Here is a 21,365-nt window from a genome sequence, read left to right as displayed (position 1 = left end):
AAGGCGGGATCGGAGTGGGACTCGAGGGAAAGTGACAGCGTTGTACAGGTGCTAGCAGTCACGATTTCTAAAAGGGCAGAGAAAAAAAAATCCCAGAGGAGACAAAGAAAGAAGAAATGTATAAAGCATGTGAATAAGAGAGTGAGAAGTTGTTCTAACATCAGAAGATTCTTGTAAGAAATCAAGTTAGAAAAGTAAATCAAAAGAGACCCTAAAGAGCCTTAGAGATCAACGAAGAAATTTGCTATGATCAGTTTTTACTTGCTTTACTCCTCAACTGAAAAGCCTCCTTGACATCAAGATTCTACTGGTACAAAATGAAAGAGGTCCAGTTTCCCCTCAAGCCCTACACTTATTTCATTTGTCCATTTCAGTTATTTTAACTTAACCGCCAATTTCAAAGCAAAGATTTAAACCAAGGGTTGGCAGCCCTTTTTCCAAGTCTCATCCGCTCCAACCATAGGTACGTGTAACAGACGGGGGCTGTCGGGGCAGGTCTTAAATTTCAGGGAAGAAATGCCATGAACATCTAAAGTTGATGATTAAACTGCAAATACAAAAGAAAGTTTGTCATCTAACACCTTCAGATAACACCTCAGCAAGGCTAAACTAGGAAAGGCTATAAAGATTAGACACCACTGAACACAATGACAAACTATACCTTTCTACTCTTCTGTGTAGAAAGGGTCGGGGACCAAATATTCCACAACCTACTTTACCTTGATAATTTCTGGTTATCGCACCATAAATTGCTCGCCCCAGTCTCTAAGTCAGGCTGAAAGCTAAATAGTCCAGATCTGCACTCGTCAATATGGTAGACAGTAGCCACGTTCACTGTTTAAACTTAAAGATCTTTTAAAATGAAATAAAATATAAGATTCAGTTCTTCAGTCACATCAGCCACATTTCAAGTGTTCAAGAGCCACAGTGCAACACACGGAACGATTTCCACCATCACAGAAAGTTGTATTGCGCAGCACTGTTCTAGAACCTCCTCTATCCAGGGATGATCTACTTGCCAAACGGTCACCTAAGGAAATTTATGTGAATAATACTGCTTTTAACTCCTTTTTTAGAAATAATTTCAGAAACAGTTTATAAACTGCACCTTTCTGGTCAGCCAACATGGTTCCTATGACACATCAATCTCTCCATGCTCTTCATTGACTTAGCTCTAAAACACTATTAGCTGTTTCCAAAATCTGAGTCAAAAATACCTCAAAAATACAAAAATGGATCCAAGGCACATAGGGTGAGTGCAAAAGTTCCAAAAGTTATTAATGGCGACGGCACTGTAATAAATGCACAGCATCTCTCTAGATAAGGTCTGGTGTATTTTTCCATTTGTTTTTAAAAGTCGGTCACATTGCTTTATAATCTAGCTTTCTAAACTATAAAGTTTAAGCAGGTACTATATACTCACCCCCAGAATCCTATACTTGCACCACTGACTGATGCCATAGTTCTAATTATTTTTTCAAGCTAAGACCCACTTATAAAATGTTTATCTCTAGAACATAACGACTCACCGAACAGTGAAAAATAGCTACTATTTTGCACGTACATTCTCAAACCAGAGAAGCAGGAGAGCAATGAACTTCTAAGCGCCAAGTGTGTGCCAGGAGGAGGGCTCCAGGAGGCAGACGGCCCAGCCGCGCCATCCCTCCCGACTCTCCTCCTCCTCGTGAAAAAATTTACGTTTCCACCTAAAAACAGGAAGCTCTGTTGCTAAAGAGCAACACCAGAGGAACGGTTTTGTGTTTTTTTTGTTTTTTCTGTTTTTCTCTGTATAACCTTCAGGTTTACTTTGAGACACAAAAGCCAGGCTTGAAATAAACAAAAATTTTGAACTAGATTAATATCCTAGGTTTGTGATTTAACTCTGAGATCTCACCAAAATAACAAATTTAAAAGGGCAAGTTAGTTATTTCAGGGAAGCAAATGACCTTAGAAGACCGATCCTCTGGTATTTCCAAGAAAAGAAGTGTGCTTTATGTGTCTTGGGAAGGTCAGCTTTACTCAAAGTTAGGATTCCAGAAAGTAGAACTATTCTCCTTCCACTCAACAACATAAAAATGTGTTCTACCCTCTAAGAAGTCAAGGTTTTAGTACACGTCCGTCTAGCATGTTAGATATTAGAAAATATCAGAATCTGGGGAGATTTCGAGTGATCGGAACAATGCTTGTATATAGTAAGCACCACAAATGTGAGCTATTATTATTTCTAAGAATCCAAGCACCCCACTTTCCTCTCAGACATGACTTCTCTTTCTACACATTATTCGAACAGGAAATCACATAAAAATCAGTCTTCTATTCTAAAAAATTTTTGGAAGTTGGGGATACAGTTCAAGATATAGCCTTCTCTCACCTCAATAAGTTTAATTTAAAAAATTTAAAATAAAATCTGAACTTCTTAAAATAAAAAAAAGACTACAGCTTTCTCAAAACATAGAACATAATCTTACTGAATTTACTCCTTTTAATAAGTAATCACCCATAATATAAAGGTAAGAATATTAAAAACATGCAGATAAAGAAAAAATTTACTTGCAGTAAAAAATAATGGGTTAGTTCCTAGGACCCTGAAGGGAAAAAAAAACATGACTCTAGTACTGAATCCCAAGTGTGGAGGTGAAGCTAGGGCCACCTCACACTTTACGCAAGCCACAAAGAGCAGTTCCCGTTCCAGCTGCCCAGGAAACCACCAGAGTGTCAGTTCAAGATGCCTCTGGGATCATCACCCTCTGCCAACACCCAGTGCCATTCAGACCCCATCCCAGTAACCCATCCATCAAAGAGATCTTGGAAAGGGAATAGGAAAGGGAATAGGAATCTGAGAGTTATCCTCCCTGAGGATAATTCTCAGTGCTATCCTCCCTGAATAAGAATATATGCTGGAAGCATAGAATTGTTTTAAATAATAACTGATCTAAAGTAGTTAAATACTAAACTTGACTTTAAATTGGCAATTCTGTTTCTACAACCTATGTGTACAGGATGGCTCATTTCTAACAAGCTGTCTTGTAGATAGCCCAGTTAGAGACGCATCTGAAAGGAAACACATCTAGTGGATCCACAAAGGGCTCCTTGCCCCAAGGAAAGCAAATGATTTAAGACTCTAGGTTTTACGGTTTAAGAAAACAGGGACATGTGACTGTTAAAGAAAGGAAAAAAAGGAAACATGTAGGACAGTGTTTTAAAAAGAGTAATCTATTTCAAAAAAATGGGATGTTGAGTCTGATACTGACATGTTTCGTGGGAGAAAAAGGAAACAAAACAAAAAATAATTGGGGGCATGTAATTTCTCAACTTAAACTTACAGAATCAAACTTAGAAGGGTCCAAAATCTGCTTAAATAAAAGACAAGAGTAGATAATTTATCAAGTGCTTGCACCCAGCACACAGGAACACAGGTTTCTGAAGTTGTTTATAGGAGGACAATCCTCAAGAAATGTATATATACGAACCCTCAGAGACTAGATTTCTAGTGTTTGTGTGAACCAACACCTCTTCTTCCAACACCAACTAAAACAAAGAGCAAAGCAAACCAAATGGTAACAACTTCTCGATTGTGATTCATCTGAATTTAGGTGCCTGGGTCATAAATAATTGATACCACGAATAACCATATCTAATCATTTCACACTGTTACTTTCCTAGTGCTGTAGATATATTTTCACAGAACAAAAATGTTATGTTTATTTGTAGGGAACGGTTAAATTGATAGCAAATTTCATTGCAAATAAAGCCAACAGTTATTGGCAACAGCGATGCTATTGCCATAGTAAATGGTTAACCACATACCCATTCATGCTGTAAAATACTTCTGCTCTACCACTGAGTTTTGTTTTTAAATGTCCTGCAAGAGAGTGTTTTAAAACAGTGATTTTCTTATCATTACACAATCTTTTTCAGTAAAATATAGAGGGCTTAGCTAACATCAATGTCTTTACTTTTTATCTACAGATGTTGCACAAAAGTCAACACAAATCTAGCAATACGGGACAAACTGGTACCTCATGGTGTCTGTTGAATCAGCTCAGCTCATATTCTGCCAGGAGCTGGACAAACATTTTGAGGCTCCAGCTGTGAGGTCATGATGATGAGCTCACAAACAGGAATTCTGATGTTGGTCTGCCTCTAGGATGCCACCTCAGTACTCAAAAAAAAAAAAAAAAAAAAATCAGAAGGTTCTGTATCCCTGAATCTGGAGCTGATGACTCGAGACATGCGTCTTCTCCCAAGAAATTATCTATTCGTCTAAGACTAACAGCATTTTCTCTAATACCGACCGGCATAAGCAATGCAGGTAGGCAGAGAAAAGCACATCCACCTGAGAACTTGGCTCATCACCAGGAATGTATTTTTATATATTTCAAGTTTGCACGTTTTTATTTGAAATCAATTTCAAACACCTTTTCTTAGTATTCTTTTTTGGAAAATTAAGCTATATTTAAGAATTCTGAAAACCGAGTAGAAAGTAAATCACGAACTTAAAATGCTACCCTTGCCTTGCTACTATAATATATTGCTAACTTTACCAGCCTCAATATTTACTTTTTACTAAGAGTGAGGATCACAATGTGTAAGCAAGAAGTTCATTTCAAAAATGCCAAAAGTACAAAACCTCACCACAGTACACCTGCAATAGTATGTCTGCTAAAAAAGGGGAAATTACCAGATTGTTCTTACTGTTGTTGATTTCCCTCTCTCATGAGTTTTGGGGTTTGCAAGCCAGCACGAAATAAGAACTACTGAAATTTTATTGCTATTCCTGTGTTTAAAAATTCTTAAATTGGAAAGAAACGTAACAGGATTAATGATAATTATCCCCAAGTGCTGGGATTAAAGGTAGTTTCTTTGTGTTTTCTCGGGTTTATTTAATATACAGGTATAATTTCACAAGCAGGAAAAAAAATTTAATGATTTCTGAGCCACAGTAAAATGGTTTTGACCAAGAGTGAGGAAGCAACCTCTGCGGGGCTGCCTTCGACACAGGAACATAAATGCAGCACAGCAAGGCCAGTATGAGACACGAATGCGCATGCGCAGCGGGTAGCGTTCACCAAGCCTGTTTTCTTCCCAGAGTAACAAGCCATATTTCCCAGCTCCTTTGCAGCTCAGTGTGACCACATGAATGAGTTCTAGCCAATGGAATGAGAGGAGCATGTGGGATGTCCACCCCATGTGCAATTCCCCTGGCTCTGGGCCCTTCCAATGACCTGAAGAACGAACTGGGCAACCTCGAAAGGATGGATTGAGGACGGCGGGATCACGACATGGAAGAAGCCTGAATCCCTGAACGCCTTCTCCCCATTCCCTCGTCAGAAAATGTCTACCCTGGAGTTTTCCATAACTGAAAATAAACTTCCACCTGTAAGTCACTAAAATTTGTGGGGTTTGTTACAGCACTAGCCTGTCTCACCAATGGTGAAGAGATGAAAATGCTTAGAGCTGTGGAATCATCTTGGCTAAGTAAACCGCTCAAAGAGACTTTCAGGACAAGCGCCTCCTTCGTGCCACAAAAAGCATAATTATTTGAATGATAAATAAAAGTACTACACTTTCTTAAAAGACATTTTACCGGCAGGAGCAAAATATGTTTAAAAAACAAAAGTCTGATTACAGCATACTAAAACTTACGTAAGACTGATGATGGGTTAATAACTTCCAAGTTAGCTGATGGTGCTATGCTTTCTACTCTTGTATATGTTTAAAATGTTCCATAAAAAGTTTTTATTATAGAAGATATTTTAGTAAAATCCAAACCAGGCTTCTCCTTCACCCCTTAAAATCTAAAAAAAGCTTAAGCAATTTACAGAATAAGAGGTTCCGCAAAACAAGCAGTTCACCCAAAAAAGCATGGTAGAAATCATATTCAAATAAAAAGAAATAGCATTCTTTATCATTCTTCTCTGATTTCTTAAGGTCTTGTTTTTGTTTTTTAGTTTACCCATTAAAAAATTGTGGCTTAAAAAAATAAATGTATGAAAAGATTGAGAAATGAACAGCAGGGTTCCAGGCCAGCTGGATGGCCTTTCACAGGTATCTAATCCCTTCCCAGACCTTGATACCTTCGTCTGTAACCTGAGGATACTGACTGAACAAGATCCGCTTCTAACTCTATCCTTTTGTGGTTCCACTGTTTTGGATTTCAAATCCAAACTCAAGTGGAAGGGCAAGGATTCGAAAGTGAAGGGCAAGTGACGGTGGCTCTAACGCTGCCAAAGTCAGGGTCCTGTGCCATTCGTGAAGAGCCAACCCAAATCTGATAAGATCCGCTTCTCACAGGCTCGGCATCTCCTGGCACTCTCCAGCATGGCACCGGATCCTCCGCGGCAAATCACATCGCCACACTTCACCTCTGTCCCTTTGTAGTCCTTTCTGCCCCATCAGCAAAATGAACAGACTCCTTCATATACTACATCTGGAAATTCCACTGGGAGGCAAAGTAGAGGTGATGAATGTAATCTGCCAGGAGCGGGAGCTTCATACGGGGCCTCAGGGAACAGGCCGTGTGCTGCGGTAGAGTGGGCATCCAGAGACCCCGGGTTGGGCTAGGTCCCATTCGTGGCCCTGAGGACATCCAGCAGCAGACAAGTTAAGTGCCTTATCTATAGGCAGCTGCACTTGAGACTTCTGAGCTCCCTTCTAATCCTAAAATGTTAAATGTCCATGAACTTAGTAACAGGAGGAAAGAGGAAAGAAGTTCTGAGAGCGATGGAAAGTCTAGTTTGAGAGAAAGATGTTTCTGAAGCTGATTTTCAAGCCATACTTGAGAGAAAAATTCAAAGGCTGTGTTTCAATATATTCCTGAGCTTGGCAGGTTCATTCACAGCTTGATCCTGTCCCCTGAAGTCATGGTTATGTAAGTATCAGTTGTATGCTGTGTCACTTGCTTTCCCCACCCCCAACACAGGGGACACAGTGTAACCTGAGCTCCTCTGCTTCGGCCACTGAAAACACTTACACAACCATCTGGTAGCTTTCCAAACTGACTTGCATTTCCACTAAAGAAAGGCAAGTTATTCGATTTTTCCTCCCTTTCAGTTTTATTCACATTCATGCTTCTGTATATACAGAGGACTGAAGAAAACGAAATCAGAGAGCATTTATATATTTTCTTCAATTCCTCAGTAAAAAAAAGGTTTAAACTTCACAGAATGCTATCAAAATCTACTCATGAAGCTGATAGGCCTGCCTGGGACCAATTTAAGCACATCTCACATCCCGGCCAAACGATGCTGGGTCCACTGATGCAAGTGCACAGTCGTGCCTGCCCCGTCTCCTGAGAACCGGCTGTTTCTACACCCAAACCCCAGACCGCTCCCTGCAGCGCATGTTCTCGTATATAAGAGCTTCCGGGGGACGCAGGAAATGACTCTGAAAGAATAGAGGCAGACACACCACATCTTCACGGGGTCTTCCTGACTTCGCTTCCTGCCTTCTCTCTTCCTTCTCTGAGCTGCTCTAGCCACTATGCAATCTTCTATAACTGCATGATGAATCACACTCATGCCTGTCTTGTTTGCATGTCATGCTATGACTAAGTCTCTCGTGGTCGGCGATGAGGTTCGTCTTTGCATCCAAAGGACCTAAAAAAGTATTTGGTACACAGCAAGAGTTCTAAAAAGTTCTGAATTGACTCAACGTCAAAACAAGAACCCACAAAATGATGCATTAGTGCAATTTCAAAGTAGAGCGCGAAGTAACCGTACCTCACCCTCTGAGCATCTGATGAACACGATGGTGTTAGAGGACTTCTCAACCCTGGAGTCTCTTCTTAAAAATAGGCCAGTGAAGCTATGGGCAAACTGCTCAGTTACTGCCTCTGGTGAGTGGTATATAAGAGCCCTGAGTCTCAGATTACATCGGTACCTTTGCTGACACTACTATACTCTTCCAGAACAGTGCTGTGCAATAGAAACGACGTGAGACAAAAGCGTCATTTAAAATTTTCTAGTAACTATGTTTAAAAAAAAAAAAAAACAGCTGAAATTATTTAACCCAGTATATCCAAAATATTACTTCAAAATGTAATCAATATAAAAATTATTAATAAGCTATTTCACTTTTTCTTTATACTAGGTCTTTGAAATACATTGTGTATTTTATACTTATAGCCCCTCAACTTGGACTTGCCACATTTCAAGTGTCAACAGCCCCCCATGGCTGTGGCTACTGTACTGGGCAGTGCAGGTCTAGGATATACGTTTAAGGCAGAATATTAAGTAGCTCTCAGATTGGCAATGATGATGAACTTGCCAATCGAATACCTCAAATCCCTCTGGGTATTCAACATTCATCTTTCCTACTTCATTACAATACATAAGTGAGAAAAGGGCAGCAAAATGTAAACTCTTACATATAAAACGGTGAATAATTTAATTATTCTTAAGATAAAAAGGGAAACAATAACATGTACAGTAAGAGGACCTTTAAAATACCTATTTGCCGAGATCTACGATATGTAAAGAAGCTCTGCTTGCAGCGCCAGGCACTGCCCGGTAAAACTGACAGCTCAACACTGAGAGTTTGAAAACATACCCACACAAAACTCAAAGCAAAGACAGAGATTGAGTTACAGATGAAAATTTAACAAGTGTGTCTCAAGATACAGGACGGCAGCAACCTGAGAGCTAGTGACTGGAAGGTTTAGGGCCAGTGTGACAGGAGGCAGCACTTCAGGCCCACACAGGGGAGAGCGCTGCTCTGCTGAAGCAGCTTAGCTTTTTGCCATCTTTCTGATTTCAGGAAAGCAATGCACAGTCAAGGAATGGTGTGATAAGAACACGTGGAAAGAAAATCGGAGAGCATTAAATATTTTTTTCGATGCCTGAGTAAAACAAAGAAGGTTTAAACTTCACAGAATGCTATCAAAATCTACTCATGAAGCTGATAGGCCTGTCTGGGACCAATTTAAGCACATCTCACATCCCAGCTGAACTGTGGGAGAAAGGGGTAAAGAAGGTGACTGCAGTGTCAGATGTCTACTGCTTATTCATCTGCGTCTTCCCCTAATCTTTAGTAAATTGCCTTTGACTATAGTAAGAAGAGAAGAAAAAGCACTGTCCTACATGTTAACACCTGGGAAACCTATTAGCCTTCTGAATGAAGACACAGAATACTCTGCGGGGAATGGAGAGGGGAGCATCCCCTCCAGAGTAGAGTATCTGGCAAGCACATGAGTGGTCAGTCAATGTGAACTGATGAAGAGTGACATGAAGCCACCTAAGGGCATCATTCATCATTGTTTTGGCCTCCCAGAAGCTTCAACACAGGGAAAACCTGTGTGATGTCACCAAGCAGTTTGGGGCATGGACCACAGAAGAGCCACTGTTTCGAATCAGTGCAGATAAAGAGAAGAGCGAGCAGCGGACTGAAGCCATTTGGTTTCAGCAGCAACCAAGTGGTTGGTTTAAAGCAAGGATCCCCAACCCGACTGGCACTGGTCTCTGGCCTATTAGGAACCAGGCCGCACAGCAGGAGGTAAGAGGCAGGTCAGTGAGCGAAGCTTCATCTGTATCTGCAGCCGCTCCCCAGTGCCAGCATCACCGCCTCAGCTCCATCTCAGATCATCAGGCATTAGAATCTCATAGGAACACTGGTCCCTGGTACCGAAAAGGTTGGGGACCGCTGGTTTAAAGGGTAATGGTAAAATCTTACACATGGGAGGCGAGTCTACTAAGTCTGGTGATAGAGGGGGAAATTCCAAATTTCTCTATCTCACTGTCACCAGCAGCACATTCCAAGACTCAGGAATAATGAAAAGGTTAGCCAGGGAAAAGGGTCTTACAGCCCTGTCAGAAATAAGAAGTGGAAGAGAAGCAATTTCACATATACGAGAAGTGAGAGAGAACAATTTTCCAGATTGGAAGAAGAGAGAAAGAGAATCCATCTTCCAGAGAGCTGACTGCCCTTCCAAGGGACACACCTAAAATGGCGGAGCAGCATCTGAAATGTATTCGGGAGGCCAGAGCATCTGGAAATAGGGGTGTTCTTCAGCGAATACCATGAAACACTGAAAATACAGTACAAAATCTAAAATTTCTAAATACAGTATAGTAGCAGGAGCCTGAGACTTTAAGAATCCCTATACAAAGTGAAAAATGAAGTCAAGAAAACCACTGTTTATTATTTTCCACATAAATGGAAAAAGCAGCATCTTAGTCTAGCTTGAAGATTACCAGCTTTCTCCAAAGACCATCTGGTTAAACAAACAGAACCTTCTAAGGAGTGAAAGTTGCCTGATGCCTCTCTCACAGTTCATTCAAGTTATTTTTGTACTGCTTTTGATAAACTTACAGTTAATACACAAGCTGAAGATAGAGCTGATAATAATATATTCTTATAGTGCTAAATTTATACATTTCACAGATCATTCTGAAGCGTGACAAAATAATAAAATCAGTTAAAAGAGGAGAAAAGGAGACATAAGAGAAACAGTTAAAAACATAAAAAACACCAACTTAATTGTGGTATCACTTGTCGATACTTCCATTTGGTTCCACATCTAACAAGTTTGTTACCTTGTTTTTACAGAATTTAATACTAACTCCAAAGAGCCGTATGTCAGAGTTAAGAGCACTCACAGCTGTTCTTCAAAAACACTGTCCTCACTTACAACGAGGGGCCATTTGTTAACAACTGCAGATCAGGGTGCTTTTCATGTAGTGGATTACCAAACAAAAGGTTACTGAATATTAAAGCCATGCAACCCGCCCTTTGTTTATTCCATTGTCAAGAATATTCATAAACACCCAAATCTCCTCAAAGATTTCTAAGCCCCCAGTAACCAACCCATCAAGAGTTCTTTCCCATCTGGACAGGTCCTATTGCTGTCATCACTCTGGATTCATAAGGGAAGCTCACTGCAATACTCTAACCAAAAAAAAATGTGAGAGAGATTCCAGGAGGCATCGATCTGGGTCTTCTTTAGCCTTCTGTCACTGTACTAGACCACTGAGATCTACTTTCACTGACATTTATCTACCTACAAAAGCATTTATGGATATTTCGTACACAAGATATGATATAACTTTTTAAAAAGGCCAGACTCAAACAGCTTTAAAATTAACTCGAAGATTAAAAACACAAACTGTGTATCTCTAGCAAGGATAAGGTACAAAAGATGAAAGATAAGTAAATAATGCAGTCACTGTTTGTTTAAAAAGATCAATGTGAAAAGCCCATGTAGACACTGAAGGACTGACATAAGCCAGGAAGGGTCAGAAAATGAATTGGCTCTTTAATTCAAATGGTGCTGTACTTCCAATTTCTAACAAAGCAATTTATGAAATCAGCCTACCAACCTTAAGCGTTGATTTCACAATATCATACAATAAGATTCCGAGAAAGTTTTACCACATCTTTCTATCAAAGTAAGTAGAATTTTAAGTGATTAAAGACTCGGTTTAGGATGTGCTGAATAAAGTCAGAACAGGGTATCAAAAGACAGACATAGTCCTTTGAAAAATTATTTTGTGCTTAATATTACGTTTTTAAATTTTAATGTATGACATAGTACAGAATACAAGTTGTACCCAGAGTTTCAAAGTTTATAGCAGTTTTAAAAAGGAGGAGGAGGGGCCCAAAACCCAATCAGGGCAAAGACAACTTGGAGCATTAGATCATTTTTTTAAAGATGGAACTCGGTGCCATGATGCAACTGCCTGTAATTACGAATGTCTTTGTACAAGCTCGGTCTGAGTGAAGGTTTATTTTGTGTTCCTGCTACTTAGCTCTAAGCAAAAAAGAAGCAGCCTCCCAAAGTTCCTTCATCTGCAAAAGAACCAAAAAAAGGAGGGGGCATGAAAAGCTGAATAATTAGAGCTATTTTGCTCATTTACACAAGCTTCTACAGAATCCCTTGACTTTGTAACTCTAATTCCACCAGCTTAAGGCAGATCTCAAAAGGGACTGACTTTACTGGGCCTGGTTAGTATCTCCCAGAACTTAATAGGTCAACAGCAGTCAATTATACTAATGTGTAAAAGGAGCAAATGTCCTTAATATAGCATGAAGCTTTAGACTTCTCAGAAGAGACCTTAGCAATCTAGTTCAACTTCCTCCTTTTACCACTGAGGAAACTGCTTCTAAAAAGTGAAATCACTGGTTAAGGTCACAGTTACTTCACAGTCTAGGGCTTAAACCCCAACCTCCGGATGAGACTCCTGGCCCTCAAGGATGAGATGAATAAAAGTTTCTGATGTGCCCATACTAAGAGCAACCAGTACTAACTGTTCTCAAGGAGAAAAGGGCACAAAGACAGCTCAAACAAGAATCAATTACTTTCTTGCTGGTTTCTTCTCTGTATAAAACCTTTCTTGTTGTTACTTTGCAAATGAACACATTTACTAGTTGCTATAGATCTTCCTCCCACCCCGGCAGAGATGGACATTCCCCCACCCCCAGGGATGTACTTTCCCCACCCAGAGATGTACATTTATTGGGCTTCCCCCCGGCCAGGGTTATAGGTCTTTAGATTCGATGGAAAAATAGTCACAATTCTATTTTCACAGTACATACTGAAGGATACCTGGCTATTCCAAGAGAAGATACCACTCTACCGAATTAACTCACAAGTCCCTATGATAGTTTTTCTTTTTAAAAATTTTTATTTTTCAATTAGAGTTGATATTCAATATTATTTTATATTACTTTCAGGTGTACAGTATAGTGGTTAGACATTTATACAGTTTATGAAGTGATCCCCCGATGACTCTGGTACCCACCTGGCATTATACATGGTTATTACCAGATTACTGACTATTTTCCCTATGCTGTACTTTATATCCCCATGACTGTTTTGTAACTACCAATTTGTACTTCTTAATCCCCTCCCCTTTTTCACCCAGCCTCTCAACTCTCTCTCCCATCTGGCAATCGCCAGTTTGTTCTCTGTATCTAAGAGTCTGTTTTTGTTTTGGTTGTTCGTTTACTTTGTTCCTTAGATTCCACACATAAGTGATACCGTATGGTATTTGTCTTTCTCTGTCTTATTTCACTTAGCATAATACCTTCTAGGTCCACCCATGTCATTGCAAATGGTAAGATTTCATCCTCTTTTATGGCTGAGTAATAGTCCACTGTATAAAGGTACCACTTCTTTATCCATTCATCTATTGGACACTTAGGTTGCTTCCATATCTTGGCGATTGTAAACAGCACTGTAGTGAACACAGGGGTGCGTAGTATATTTTTTCAAATTAGTGTTCTGGGTTTCTTTGGATAAATACCCAGAAGTGGAATTACTATGTCATAAGGTAGTTCTATTTTTAATTTTTTGAGGAACCTGCAAACTGTTTCCCATAGTGACTGCACCCTAAGAAAGTGTTCTAAACAACCACCACAGATGCTACAAATGGAAACAAGAAATTGGTTTCATTTGGATCCTAACACCCAACTTTATTGTTGCTTATCTGTTACCTGTTGAGGTAATCTTCTACACAGACTGTCACAGCAGGTTCCAGCAGACCTCAGAAAGAAAACCCTACCTCTCACAGTAATTAAACTGTGAGAAATAAAACTGACAGACTTACAAAACGGCCTGAAATTTGGCAAGGCACAAGTTCTGACATGAAGAACACGAGTTGTTTTTCCATGCTGAATATTTAGCTCCTCATAAATCACAAATTTCTTTAGTGACAACTGTTCATTAAAAATATGCCCTTCGATAATGGCAAGGCATTCCTACTGAAATTAACTTTCTAAAACGTGGCAAGAAGAAAGATTTTAATGTCTCATGCTAGTAGAAGTGGGGTTTTCGCCCCATTGTGACTTAAATGAAAGAAGGAAACTGAGGTGCCAATTCCGTTAGCGATGGGAAGTGAGGAAGACACGGACTGAAGGGAGGAGAAAGGAGAGCTCTGACCCACACTGCATCTTGCATCCTTAGCTCATCACGACAACTCTACCAAGCAGCCATCATCCCCAACTTACAGATCAGAAAACTGAGCTCCAAAATGTTAAGCAGGCTGTATAAGGTCTTCCATAACGTAAGAGCCAGGCAAAGCACTGAATTCCTGCTCTTAACCTCCCCAAAAAACTGAAAGCAGTATCTCAAAGCGATATTCGTACGCCCATATTCATAGCAACATTATTCACAATAACTAAAATGTGGAAGCAATTTGAGTATCCACTGATAGATGAAAGGATAAGCAAAATGTGGTCTATGCATACAATGGAATATTATTATTCAGTCTTAAAATTCTGACACAGGCTACAGCATGAATGAACCTTGAGGACATTGTGCTCAGTGAAATAGGCCAGACATAAAAAGACAAATACTATATGAACCCACTTACATGAGGAACCTTAAGAGTAGTCAAAATCATAGCGACAGAAAGTAGAATGGCGGTCACCAGGGGCAGGGAGGCGGGAATAAGGAGTGACAGCGCTTACTGGGTGCAGAGTTTCGGCTCTGCAGTTCTGCAGATGGACAGCAGTGGCAGTCACACGACCATGTGAATGTACTTAATGCCACTGAATGGTACGCTTAAAAATGGTTAAGACGGTGAGTATTATGTTATGTAAACTTTACCACAATAAAAACAATTAAAAAAAAAAGATAATTGGTATTACTTTCTATACCCTTTTTATCCTAATGGTGACATACTAACATTCTGCACTTTGCTTTTAAACAATATTTTGAAGGCAAAAAGAGAGAGAATTGCTATTTCCCCCAAAGAAGCTATACATATGGCCAATAGGCACTCGAGAAAGTACTGAACACCACTACCCACGAGGCAAAAGCAAATCAAAATCATGAGATACCATACTTCAGCCCCACAAAAATGAGCGTAATCAAAAAGACAGACGATAACAAGTGTTGGTGAGGATGTGACAAAATCAGGATCTCACTCACTGCTGGTGGTACAATCACTTTGAAAACCAGTTCTGCAGTTCCTCAAAAGGTAGAGCACCCATATAAACCAGCAATTCTACTCTTAGGTATAGGCCCAAGATAAATGAAAGTGTATGTTCACTCAAAAACTTACAGACAAATGTTCACAGCCACATTTTCCATAATAGGCAAAAAGTGGAAACCACCCAAATGTCCATCAGCTGATGAAGAAAAATCATATGGCAAACCCATACAATGGAATGTAAGTCAAGCATAAAAAGGAAAGAAGTAGGGACACATGCTTCGACATGCATAACCTGAAAACATTTTGCTACATGAAAGAAGTCAGTCATACCGTATGATTCCATTTCTATGAAATGTCCAGAACAGGCAAATCTATAGAAACAGAGTATGGCTGAAAGCCTAGGGTTGGGAGAAATAAAGAGTGACTGCTAAGGGGTACAAGGTTTCTTCTTGGTATGAAGAAAATATTCTAAAACTGACTTTGATAATGGTTGCACAACTATGCGCAAAAAGGTGACTGGTATACTCAGCAGTTTTCCTCTTTACCACCTACGATCAGATATTTTTGACCAAACATCAGAAAAAAAGACTTGCAGAAAACTCAGTGATTCCAAAAGGCTAAAGACCAGTAAGATCTCATGAGGGCAGGAAGCCTCTCCTTGATATAAACCTAAATGTCTTAGTTTTATTTCTTGTCACCTGCCTTCAAACTAAAGGGCAGTAGACTATCTGCTATTATTTCAACAGGCTACTTTTATGCCTGTATCTTTGCTCAATCTGGCCTAGAGTGTTCTCTACCTAACCTATCCCTTCCTAGAAACCTTAGAGTTCCATCAATGCCTAACACACCGGCCAATTCCTACTTCAGGAGCCTTCCCTGGTTCCCTCCTGTACCCACACATCCAAGGCAAATGAATCATCTTCCGTGGAACCACCATACCACCGTTCTGGCCTGTATCACCCTAACAGTAGTCTCATCTCATGAGGCAGAGAGCTCCTCGTACCTAGCACAGAATCTTCACAGCATTCAACAAATGTTTGATAAATTAGCATATCTAGGGCTTTCTCCCACCCCACAGGACACTTTCTATCGGTCACATTCATCTGAAAGCTTTACTATAAATTTAACTTTAATACAAAATAAACCAGGTGACTCACAGGGCACCTGTGATACAGGACTAGCCTTTCCTGTCTTTCCTGGCCTCTTAGTATGTGAAAGTGCTGATGATTCCCTCTGCACTGCTACCACCTGATGAGGTTATCTAGAGATCTCCAGCACATGAAGGCAAATCCCTTCCACCAATACAGCAACCCCAAGGGGTAGACAGGGCAGACGTCATCCCCCAAATCTACAGAGTAAGAAGCAAAGAAAGAGGTTAAACAACTTGCCCAAGTTCACGCGACTCACAAAGCTGAGGCTGAAGCAAATCCAGGACCTCAAACTTAACAGTAGTTCTGATTCCCCATGCTGGTTTGCTGAAAATATTTCCAGTGAAAATATTACACTTTTAATTACTTAAAAACAGAAATATAGATCTAGACATAAAATTTTTTTAACGTATAAAGAAAAAAAGACTAAAAGGACATACTCTACTAAAATGATGTTCTCTGGACAGAATTATGAATAATTTGCTTTTCTCTGTGTTTTCTTATGTGTGTGTGTGTTTTATACCATATGCATTGAATCCACATAAAAGAACTAATATACGTTATAAAAGTGTAAGGGCCACTGTAAAACTAGTATATAAGGAAAAATAAACCTGAGAACCTCAAAGAAAAATTATTTCATTAGAAAACATTTTCTAAAATCTCAATTTGACTCTGAGACTAGATCCTCAATGGAACAACCTAAGCAACCACACATGCCTTACGACAGAAATTAGCAATATGGTTTCACGTGATACACACACTTTTTTCTAGTCACCCATGGGTGAAACCCAGTGATAAAGTTTTCTTTCACTGAGGCTGTTAAAAAAAAAAAAAAAAATTACCCTGACTATGAAGTTTATTTATTCTACAGTCTGGAAAAGAAAAGTCTAAATAGGTTCCTTCTTGCCTTAGGTATTAGAATATATCTCCAATAGGAAATCACTCTATGGAAGAAATAAGTTAAAGAGAGAAGGCAGGAGGTCAAAAGACTTGATTAAAAGATTTTTAGGAAAATGTCCCTAATACCTCTCATCTTTCCTGAAAAGAGAGGAAAAAGATATGACAAATATTTCAGTGCACTATTTGACTAGAGATCTGTAGAATCAGAAAAAATAAAACTCATTAAAGTCGCCTTTCCTTTACACATCTTTTATAGATCAATCCCGAATTCTGGATGATGTGCACATCCTGAACATCTGGATCTTCAGGCCCTTAACTTCAGAGAAGATACAGTAAATCAAGGACTTGGCAATTTTAAGTGTAAAAATGGGCAGAGTTAAAACTGGGCTCTAATCCAAGCTATAGTTAGACATAAGTAAGCAAAGGAGAATACAAATATCAAATCGAACTACTTAATTCAAGTTGGAAGTATATTAGACCTTCTGCTAATATAAAACATTAGGGCCGCAAATGTGTCTGTAGTCTCCTTAGAGCTCCCGAACACAGGTGGATGAGAAGGCACTTCCCCAGGGAAGAGATAGCAGAGAAGATCCCCAGGAGGGATTCCATAACAGGGCTATTTCCTCTTTTCAAAGATTTTGCAAAGAATACTTTCAAGATTTTGTTGCTGAACCACAATACACAGACAATTAAAAAACAGACCCACCCATTGAGTTACTTACTGCGAGTGGAATCTGTCCTTCTGGAAGTGCCAGATGGAGATTAAGGAAAAAAAAAAAGAAGCTCTTTACTAATTGTGGCCAAGATTCCTTGGTACTTGGTGCCAGGGCTAGGATATTAACCCAGATGTCCTAGCCAAATTCAAGGTTGGTTAATTACAGTCTGCCAACCTACCAAAAGCAAAAAAAAAAAAGGCCTCTTCTGTTCCCCCGATTGAAATCTGAACCGGTCACTCTTACTTGAAATTCTTGTGTAGTATCATCAGTCAATATGTTTTCCCTTAAAAGTGCATTGTAACTCAAATGCTGATTTAAAGCATATGGATTCTTTGAGTTCCAGCTACATGGGAAACATGCACTATGTATATTAAAAATATATAAGATGCTGTAATAGTTTAAAGCCTCCCTAAACAATCATCTAAAAAATTCATATTCAGCGTAATACTGCCACTGCTTTCCAATTAAGATTTAAGAGACTTACATAAAGGTTTATATTAAACATAAATCTTGAACCACAAAACTTTTAAGACTAAAAAGGAAGGCTTTGCTGCCAGGAGCACAGGTCCAGGAAAAAGCTATACATACAAATGTCAGTTACAAGGCCTCCCAGGGCTGAGCAAAGATCCTGCATACAAATAGGACAGTACACACTCAACAGCAAGTCTGAACATCAAGTACTGGTTTGGCCTTTCCGCCTCTGAAGGTTCCCTTGCCAACGTATTCTGTTTAATAACATAAACCCAAGTTCAATTTCTAGCTCTATATTCACGGCTATGTAGCCTTTTAGGTTAGGTAGTAAAATTCTTTGAGCCTCAGTTCCCCCCATCTTTAACTCTTTCTTCATCGAGATCCCTAATAACACGGCATTAGTCTATATCTTTTGCTATTTTAAATATTTTAATAAATACATATTTTAAGAACTATAATCTGTATGGCCCCCTCCCAAGCTTCCTCACCCAGACCTTTGCACTTGCTGTTCCCTCTTCCTAGTACGCTCATCCCTCTGGGATCTACATTCCTTTACTTCCTTTAGATTTCTACTCAAAAGTCACATTCTCAGCAAGGTTTCCTCTTGCCACCCAATCTAAAGTTTCCGTTACCCCAACTCTTGTCCCCAAAACGTCATATTCCCCCTTCCGATTTTTTCCTACCACGTATCACTACAACAAATTTTATTAATATGGTTGTTGTCTGCCTCCCCTACTTGAAGGAGCGTTCCAAGAGAACAGAGATTTTTGTGTTTTATTTGCTGCTGTATCACCAGGTCCCAGATGGCAGCTGGCACACAGTAGGTGCTCAATAAATATTTGTTGCGTGAATACCGAATGAGACCTAATTACAGCTAACAGATAGGTACATCATAGCCCCTCAAGCAGCCTTTAGGGAGAATATCACAACACTTCGAAAATACTGTAAAGGAGAATAGACTTGCCATGAATAACACCGTCCATTCTTTTATCATAGGAAGATACTCTAACTCCCATCTCATTTGTACAAGGGAGGAAAGAAGCTGAAAACCTGGATAAAGTGGAAAGTTATGAGGTGAAAAGTCTCACTTTAGTTAACACTGTACAGACAAGGTTTTCTTGCAATGTTAACAAATATTAAGCTATCTTCCTGTGACTTCTACAGAACCTGTCTTGAAACCTATGGACTTCATATTTTCAATTAACTAAATAATAAATAGAACATGAAGCTCTACAGAATCCTGCAGAGGGTGCTATAAAGTGAAATACAGATAGATAGATAGATAGATAGATAGATAGATAGATAGATAGATGGATAGATATGGCAAGGACCATACACACATACACAGAAGACCAAAAATATATCTGCAAATGCGTGAATTCAAAGGGGCCTATCTTTGAATGGAGTATAAGAGGACCAATTCATCGCTCCACTATCCATTAAAAAGCAAGAGTAAAACATTACCAAGTTAAGTTCATATGCATTTTGGGTCACATAGGGTACAACAGACTCAATGTTAAACACTGTTAAAAATTTTTTTTTAAATATCAATTACCAAATCCTAAACTTCTAAAGAACAGAAACCAGATCATGTTGTTCTCAGGCACAAGGAGGAGCTTAAGAGATTGTTGGAAAAATAAGGAAGAGTGAGATCTTTATCTTCAGACAGGATACCTAGGCAAGATCCCACCCAGTTTCAGGTTTTTTTACTCCTCTGAACTAGGCCTAGTGAGAAGCCTAAGATGTACTTTACCACTCTCTCTGAACCTTAGAAACTCAGCACCAGCCCTTGACCACGCGATCACCCACTTCTTTGCTTTCATTAAGGCCAGGCTTGCTCCTTCCCAGAGATTCACGATACTAATTATTAAGCACCGGAGGTCAATACCTGAGCTCAAATCCCAACACCACCAATTACCAGCTGTATGACTCTGGGCAAGGTACTTAACCTTTCTATGCCTCCTCTGTAAAATGGGGATAATGACAGCACCCTCATTGGGTTAGGTTGATTAGTGAGATAAAATACATAAAAGACTTGCCCAGAGCCAGACCATGGGAAGCCTTCAATAAGTGATAATTGTTATTTTCAGAGGGAAAAAATGCCCCCAAGGCTAAGAAACAACATACCTGAGGACTCTTTTCAAAGATTATCATTAAAGCAAAGTCAAACACTTGATCTCCCAACTCAGGGACACCGCAGGTAATAATAATAAAATGTCTAACCAATGTACTGTATACTTGAAACTAACTAAAATAAATAAATTTATTTAAAAAAATAAGGCAGTAACACCAGCCAGGATCATAACCATAACAGCAACAACAGCCACATTTAATACTTACTGACCTCTTACTGGCCAAGCACTGTCCTAACCTAAAACAGGAAGAAGCCAAGATTGCTGCCAAGATTGCTGAATCCAAAAAAAAAAAAAAATTGCAGAATTTTTTCCACCCTCCTTTTTTAACACGGTAATTGGCGCCCAAGTTTTGCTAAAAACAGGTATCTGAAAGGACTGAGGATTTAACGTGTCATTTCTTCATACCAAAGAGGTGGGGCCGTGACGGGAGGAGGGGGTGGCGCTCGGTCCCTGCCAGATGGGAAAGCCACACGAAGTGCAGAAACAGCCGCTGAGTTCAAGGTTGACCCCCAAATCGAAATCAGATTTTTTGAAGCACGGGGCCTCCAAAGGCTCCGCTTTTAAAATAACCTCTGAACAAGTGTCATCCGTCCGCCGAGCCAATCCCCTGCCGAGGCAGAAGGTTCGGGTTACGGGCCAGCGGTGTTATTTCCGAAATCCTTGTCACCTCTTATCATCCACCTTCTCCAAGAATCACAATCTCACCTGGGGGCTGGGGCGGGGTGGGGTGGGGGGGACAGAAGCCACCACCAGCCAGGCCGGAGGCCGGGCCGCCACCGAGGCCACGGCCAGGGTGCCCTCCATTCCGGCTGGCGGGCACCGGGGCCGGGGCCTGAGGAATGCTCGGGCGACCGGCGGCAGCGCCCGGGGGCAACAGGTCCGGCCGGGCCCGGGCCTGGGCCTCGGCCTCGCAGGGGTCCGGCCCGGCCCAGACCCCCGGGGCCGAGCGGAGGGGCGAGGGGCGCCGGGGAGGGAGCGGCGCCCGGGGCGGCGCAGGGCAAGGAGTCCAAGCTCCATCTTGAGGCGGGCGGAGAAAGGGAAGGCCGGGCTCGGCGCTGACAGGGCCGACCGCACCACCTCAGGGGGACACACATACAGAGGCCCCCCCAGGGTTCCCCAGAA

At 40.4% G+C, this 21,365-nt stretch overlaps 1 protein-coding gene across 14 annotated transcripts in view; it reads right to left on the bottom strand.

The window, feature by feature from the left end:
- The window catches only part of CLIP1 (CAP-Gly domain containing linker protein 1), a 104,930-nt gene extending 84,039 nt beyond the window's left edge, over nt 1-20,891 (bottom strand). For 2 of the 14 annotated variants that reach the window (XM_039879341.1, XM_039879351.1), the window contains exon 1: nt 20,649-20,891. The gene's annotated coding sequence lies outside the window, so the exon portion shown is untranslated. Of the gene's footprint in view, nt 1-4,019; nt 4,163-20,448; nt 20,480-20,648 lie in introns of those variants that run through there. The other 12 variants (XM_039879348.1, XM_039879345.1, XM_039879344.1 and 9 more) reach the window with 9 other exon arrangements.
- Between the last annotated feature and the right edge of the window lie 474 nt (nt 20,892-21,365).

Source organism: Pteropus medius, unplaced genomic scaffold (assembly GCF_902729225.1).
Source record: "Pteropus medius unplaced genomic scaffold, Ma_sr-lr_union100, whole genome shotgun sequence".
NCBI lineage: Eukaryota > Metazoa > Chordata > Mammalia > Chiroptera > Pteropodidae > Pteropus > Pteropus medius.
This window is presented reverse-complemented; position numbering and strand designations above follow the sequence as displayed.